Source organism: Clupea harengus, chromosome 15 (genome assembly GCF_900700415.2).
Source record: "Clupea harengus chromosome 15, Ch_v2.0.2, whole genome shotgun sequence".
NCBI lineage: Eukaryota > Metazoa > Chordata > Actinopteri > Clupeiformes > Clupeidae > Clupea > Clupea harengus.
Genome location: NC_045166.1, coordinates 15,979,033 through 15,986,204, shown reverse-complemented (window position 1 = coordinate 15,986,204; position 7,172 = coordinate 15,979,033). Strand labels below are relative to the sequence as shown.

Here is a 7,172-nt window from a genome sequence, read left to right as displayed (position 1 = left end):
TGTATTGCCCCTTTAAGAAACTCGGTTTTGTTGGCATCTCTCCTTTTAGGCTTCAGTTTGAAGTTGCTGATCTGAAGAGAGGTGTGTCAAAGAAACTATACGTATATTTATAAGTGATAAACCCTCAAAGTCATGGTATAATGATGACATAACGGCGTATATACTAAAAGATTGTGAACTGCAACATGTGATGCATACGATGTGATATTTAATGCATTTATCTTGTTTTGTCTTATGCCATGAGGTTCCTAGCATACGTTTTCCCTCTGCTAACAGGCTAATATTCAGTGTGTTTGACGACTGCATGTTACAGACTGTCTCGTTGTATGTTATTGTGTACAGTGTACGGAGCTCCACTTCGCTGGAACAAAGCATCAGAACTTCAGTGCGTGGCCATTTCTTGCCCAGCAAACAGACTCACACAGAACACAACGCAGGACTTGTTACAATGGTGCCGTGATCTGGATAAAATGATTGACTTTTTGGCTCTGGTCACCCTGATGGGCCACTTGGACGGTTGTTCATGGATATACGAAAAGCCTTTCCAGTCTGAATCTCATTATTTCTTTCAAAGTGTTTTATTGATGTCTGCGTAAAGCTTTTATGTCTAAATATAAGCATCACTTGTACTCAACAGTTTAATCATTTTGACTGTTGATTTTTAACATGTGTGAATACATTATTTTTGCTTGTATCTGTTGCATCTTACTTTCCATTCCATGTGAAAAACTTATATTAGGTAAATGTGAATGTTAGTTACTCATTTATCAATGGTGATGTGTTTCACACTTTACAATAAGGCTCCCTTTTGCCAGTTATACATGTTAGTAGCTGATTAATAGATGATGATTTGTTTCACACTTTACAATAAGGTTCCCTTTGCCAGTTATAAATGATAGTAGCTGATTAACAGATGATGATTTGTTTCACACTTTACAATAAGGTTCCCTTTGCCAGTTATAAATGATAGTAGCTGATTCATAGATGATGATTTGTTTCACACTTTACAATAAGGCTCCCTTTGCCAGTTATACATGTTAGTAGCTGATTAATAGATGATGATTTGTTTTGCACTTTACAATAAGGTTCCCTTTGCCAGTTATAAATGATAGTAGCTGATTAATAGATGATGATTTGTTTCACACTTTACAATAAGGCTCCCTTTGCCAGTTATACATGTTAGTAGCTGATTAATAGATGATGATTTGTTTCACACTTTACAATAAGGTTCCCTTTGCCAGTTATAAATGATAGTAGCTGATTAATAGATGATGATTTGTTTCACACTTTACAATAAAGCTCCCTTTTGCCAGTTATACATGTTAGTAGCTGATTAATAGATGATGATGTGTTTCACACTTTACAATAAGGTCCCCCCCCCCCACATATAGGCAAGATATAAAAACTCAAGCTCCCTATTTGCCGTGGGCGCGCCGGTCTGTGACCTTCTGACCTATGTCGTCACGTCACTAGGCTACCTAACAAAGAAAGCACAATTAAATATATTTTTCTTTATTTCTATATCAACTCTGGAAACACAGACAAGACAATAAGGACATAGTGTGCATCCCATGTAATTCAAATTGAAAAAAAAAAAAAAAAACTTTTGTTTTAATTTTTTTTGTGGGGGGGGGGGGGGGGGCCCACGGTGCAGGGGTAATCTCTGTGCTGGTAGTAACAGATACAAGAATGGTAGGGAGTGTGCAATGGGCTAGTATAGCCAGTTAAGGGATAGACATTGGGTTGCCAAAATGGGGATCTTACCAAATAGTGAGCCGGCATCGATGTGTTAAGAACTGTGTTATAACTCATTTATAATGACTTATTAATGACTTACAAAGGGTTTACAACCTAATTAATAACCTATTTATAAACCATTTATAAACCTTTATAAAGGGAACCTTATTGTAAAGTGGTACCGGAAACGGTATATGCTTAACAGGAAGTGAACTTTCTGCAAGATTTGAACGTTGCCTAGCAACCTTCCCTGGTTCCGTGAATAATGTGCCTGTTCCTTCCAACAGCAATGACAGGACACTGACAAAACAGAAAAACAAGGATCTATTCTCTGACCTCTGTATGTGTGTGTGTGTATGTGTATGAATGTATGTGTGTGTGTGTATGTGTATGTATATATATGTGTGTGTGTGTGTAGCGTTGGTGGAGAGAGAAAGAGGAAAAGATAGAGCTATTTCAAGTTTAAGATGTGGAAGATTTAAAGAAGGTACTGGTGACGCATGGAGACATACTTAGAAGATGAACCCCCCCCCCCACACACACACCCTCACACACACACACTTTACTGGCACCATGGCATGTAGATGCTGCACGCTAATCTAGTTATCACTTTATATGTTAGCTTGGAATTTGCTTTTAAAGGATGTAAAGAAGCATCTCTTTTTCTTCCGGAATTTAATAAACAACATTCCTCTATGAATAACTAGTTATGGTTAGCATAATGTCTCTCTCTCACACTCTCTCTCTGTCTCACTCACTTGTTCTCCCTGTTTGTGTTTGTTAGACCCCTGTGTCAGTGTGCATGAGTGAGTGTGTGTGTGTGTGTGTGTGTGGGTGTGTGGGTGTTTGTGTGTCTCATCGTGAGGGCACCCTGGCCCATGTGTGAACGTGGGTGTATGTTTTTCCATGAGTGTGTGCTTGCCTCTGTGTGTGTGCTTGCCTGTGTGTGTGTGCTTGCCTGTGTGTGTGTGTGTGTGTGTGTGTGTGTGTGCTTGCCTGTGTGTGTGAGTGTGTGCTTGCCTGTGTGTGTGTGTGAGTGTGTGCTTGCATGTGTGTGTGTGTGTGTGTGTGTATGTGTGTGTGTGGTATGTGTGTGTGTGTGGGTGTGTGTGTGTGTGTGCATGTGCTTGCCTGTGTGTGTGTGTGTGTGTGTGTGTGTGTGTGTGTGTGTTTGTTTGTCTAATCATGAGGACACACTTGCTCCACACATCCTGCCTTTGGGGGAATCTCCTGCCACAAGAGATGTTCTATCATGTGATAATCAATATGTGTGTGTGTGTGTCTGTGTGTGTGTGTCACAGAGCACAGAGCTGTCAAAGCGCTTCAAACTGACCTTTACATTGATCACTCCACCACAGAGACCTGAATCAGGCCATTGATAACTCTAATCCAATAGGACAAAAAGTAATTTTCTCACCCAATAGACTTTTTTACAATAATATATATACGTATATATATATATATATATATATATATATATTATTGTAAAAAAGTATTATATTATATATATATATACTATGCATTGCAGTGTATGCACATGATTATAATGCATAATGCATCAATTATAATGCACAAGTTGCCTTAGCTTGTTAAATCCAACTTTCCACTGCACAACTATATTGACATTGTCTAACGACCTTTTACTCTGAACTCAAGCATGTGAAATGAAATGCTGCATACAGCTATGCATGATGGACTATTTATTACCTGCAACATTTCAAATCTGGCATGCTAAACATGCAAACCCATGCTAAAGGACTCTCAATACAAGATCTGTGGTAATACATTATAAAGCCATTAATTAAATGTGTAGTTTCTCTAAAAAATACATTAATATCTTGGTAAATCATTAGTGATGATTTTAGAAAAAGGGTTGGGATTAGGACGAGGATTAAAGTTATAGGGCTAGTGCAAAACCTCTAGGCGGTGGACACTTGATGTTCTCACATTGATGACGACTAGGATGAAGGTTAAAGGGTTAGTGCTACAGTCTGCTGCGGTAGACACTTGTCCGATCCTCAGATGAACAACTCCAATGCCTCCACCTTCATCACGTCCAGCCCCCTCAGCCTGTCAGAAGGTGGTGCGGCCAACTGCTGCATAAAGTCTGGAGACAAAACAAGCAAACAATCAAACAAACTAACTAACAAACAAACAAACAAACAAGCAAACTAACCAACAAACAGGCAAACAATCAAACAAACTAACTAACTAACAAACAAACAAGCAAACTAACTAACAAACAAACTAACTAACTAACTAACTAACAAACAAACAAGCAAACTAACTAACAAACAAACAAACAAGCAAACTAACTAACAAACAAACAAACAAGCAAACTAACTAACAAACAAACTAACTAACTAACTAACTAACTAACTAACAAACAAACAAGCAAACTAACTAACAAACAAACAAACAAACAAGCAAACTAACAAATATATCCCAGTGGTGCTGCCAACTTCATAACATACAAGTGGGTTGTGTACTGTTTGTAGGTGTGGATGAAGATCAAGATCAAGATTTGTAGATTTGTGTATGTGTGTGTGTGTGTGTGTGTGTGTGTGTGTGTGTGTGTGTGTGATTTGTAGATATGTGTGTGTGATTTGTAGATGTGTGTGTGTGTGTGTGTGTGTGTGTGTGTGTGTGTGTGATCTGTAGATGTCTCTGTGTGTCTCTGTGTGTGTGATTTGTAGATGTGTGATTTGTGTGTGTGTGTGTGTGTGTGTGTGTGTGTGTGTGTGTGTGTGTGTGTGTGTGTGTGTGTGTGTGTGATGTGTTCCTCCTCACCCACACTGGCGCAAGGCACAGAGCTGGGGCTGCGGGTGCTGCATGAGGCGCTGAGCTGGTAGCTGGAGGTGCTGGCTGAGACCTCAGCCTGGGCGTGGGTGTTGCTGGCTGCTGCAGTGGTGGGACTAGAGGTGTTGGCCGATGGGGACTCAGCTAGGTGCTGCTCGGCTTCTGCACACAGAACAACATGAATGAGGTGAGTGTGTGTGTGAGTGTGTGAGTGTGTGTGTGTGTGTGAGAGAGAGAGTGTGAGAGTGAGTGTTTATGTGTAGTGATGACTGTGTGTGTGTGTAGAGATTGAAATCTATAGACAGAGATTCTATTCCAGCTCCTCCCTCACCATTACTCTGTCCCCTTGTGTGGAGTTGTGTGCGTGTGTGTGTGTGAGAGAGTGTGTGTGTGTGTGTGAGAGGGAGAGAGAGAGAGTAGTTTATGTGAGGTGACAACTGTGTGTGCGTAGTGATGAGTTTGTGGGCGTGTGAATAATTGAAGGGAAATTACCTGTGTTTTGAGTAGATATTATGGGCTGGTTGCCATTGATAGCGGTGACACTCTCCTGATTCTGCAGCTTTCTGAGCCTCTGCTGAAGGTGGCGAATGACCTCATTCTTCTGATGAACTAGAGCGGTCATCACAGCCAACCTAACACACACACACACACACACAAATACATACATATATACATACATTACGTATCTTTACACACACACACACACAGAGAAGCACTCGCATGTATGCACACACCTACCTGCTCTCCAAACCCGGGTCCACTTGGTCATCTGGGGACAGGCCCAGTGGAGATGAGCTGCCGAGTTTAAAAATGAGAAAGAAGAAGACACCAGTTTAGAGTTGAAATGGTGTGGGGCGACTTTACTTGTAAGGTGCGTATAAGTTTAACGGTCAGGGGTGTGTTTCCTGCACAACAAAGTCACTGTTGAATTATGATGCGTCGTTAAACTAACTAACACCTGAAGACATTGTACAAGGTAAGTCTCAAGCATGTTAGTCGGTAGTTTCAACTAACTCATTTAATGACGTTGTGAAGCACATGGACTGGCACACCTGCGTATTTTAAATCACTGAGGCCAAATCACTGAGACCTGGGATACCTCAATTTGAATCAACTCCTAGGTCATTTATTTGTTCATGTAGGCTTATCTCATAAAATTGCTGTCTGCGTTCAATTAACTTTTAGAACTTTACATATTTACGTTAAACAGCTATTTTGGTATTTGCAAATGGACACAAAATTGCCATCAGCTCGGTGGCTCATCAGGCTGACATGCATGCTGTCTCATACCTAGAGGTTGCGCCTGGTTAGTGACGGGTCCAGCCTGAAGCATCTAAATCCAGCCTTAAGTAATTATTTAGTGTGCATAATTATCATTGTACTCCTCTGTTACTAGGTCTATGTAAAGCATACACTATATTCCTTCCCTACAACTCGAGAATATAACAGGCTACATATTATCAACTGACTGATTCTTGTCTGCAGGTGTGTGAGTTCACATCACATGCTCGTTTCTGTTTAATCTTGTAGTTGTTTGCTTAACGCAATTATAAGTAGGGTTGTGTGGTGGTTAACAATGTCAAATATCAACAAAGGACAGGAGTACATTTATAATGATTAAACTGACAGTGCTGTCTTAGGCAGGACGTATCTGGAGCTAAGCTTCTAACCACGGGTCGAGAGCTGTAGTTCAAACTACACAACTGAACGACAGTGTTTGTGAATAGTCAGTCAAACTATTGGATGTTTTCAGAAAACACCTGTGTCGCTTAATGATGGTTGGTACTATGTAAGTTACCAAAGTAGTTATCTGGACAGTTTGAACCATAGATTTGGGAAACAGCATCGCAACTGCACGGTTCCAACTATGTCAGTTGCCAACATAGTACACCCTCCTATTATGTTAAAATTTTACCCACATCTATTATGCTTGGGGTCAATTTGACCCCAGCAATTTAAACCTCCAAAAAATTATTATAATTCTTTTTTTTTACCCAAGTTTTTGTGTCAGGTACTTTAGGTTTGTTTGTTGACTACCTAAATAGCCCTTTAAAATAAAACAATACCCCCACCCACCCTCTTTATACATCCAGAATACATGTTACGCGACTATGGAGAAATATGCAGATCCCCATAAAATCTCACTGATTGACCTAAAATTGGAAAGAGATATCCTTCTGGTGTTTTTATGGCTTCATATTATTTCTAAGTACATATTGTTGCTATCTATAACATTTGGAGTAAAAAACTATTTCTTTTATCAAGAAAAGTAACAATGTGATGAAAAAAGTTGATATTTCTTGTATATTTTATACAATTAAAACAGCCTGGGGTCAAATTGACCCCAAACAACACCTATGCGTAAAGTATGTGTACAGGACATTGAAAACATATCATCATGTTAATTTTGTTTTTACCCAGTTGTCCCCATTAAATTAGGAAAAGTCATTAAATATGAAGCAAAAAAAATGATGTCAAACATTTATTTAGAGACGTTAAACATTGAATGGGGTCAAATTGACCCCAAACATAATAGGAGGGTTAAGAAAACATACCTAAGTTTACCTATATCAGGTGTTTATGAGGCTCAGGTGTGTAGGAGGTTCAGGTGAGTCTACCTGTCAGGTGTGTATGAG

At 39.7% G+C, this 7,172-nt stretch overlaps 1 long non-coding RNA gene across 1 annotated transcript; it reads right to left on the bottom strand.

The window, feature by feature from the left end:
• Positions 1-4,548: 4,548 nt before the first annotated feature.
• LOC122133507 lies at positions 4,549-5,432 on the bottom strand. Its single transcript, XR_006152821.1, has 3 exons — positions 5,275-5,432; positions 5,029-5,168; positions 4,549-4,698 (listed from the first exon to the last, which is right to left on the bottom strand). It is a non-coding gene; the product is annotated as an uncharacterized LOC122133507 (long non-coding RNA).
• Positions 5,433-7,172: the final 1,740 nt, after the last annotated feature.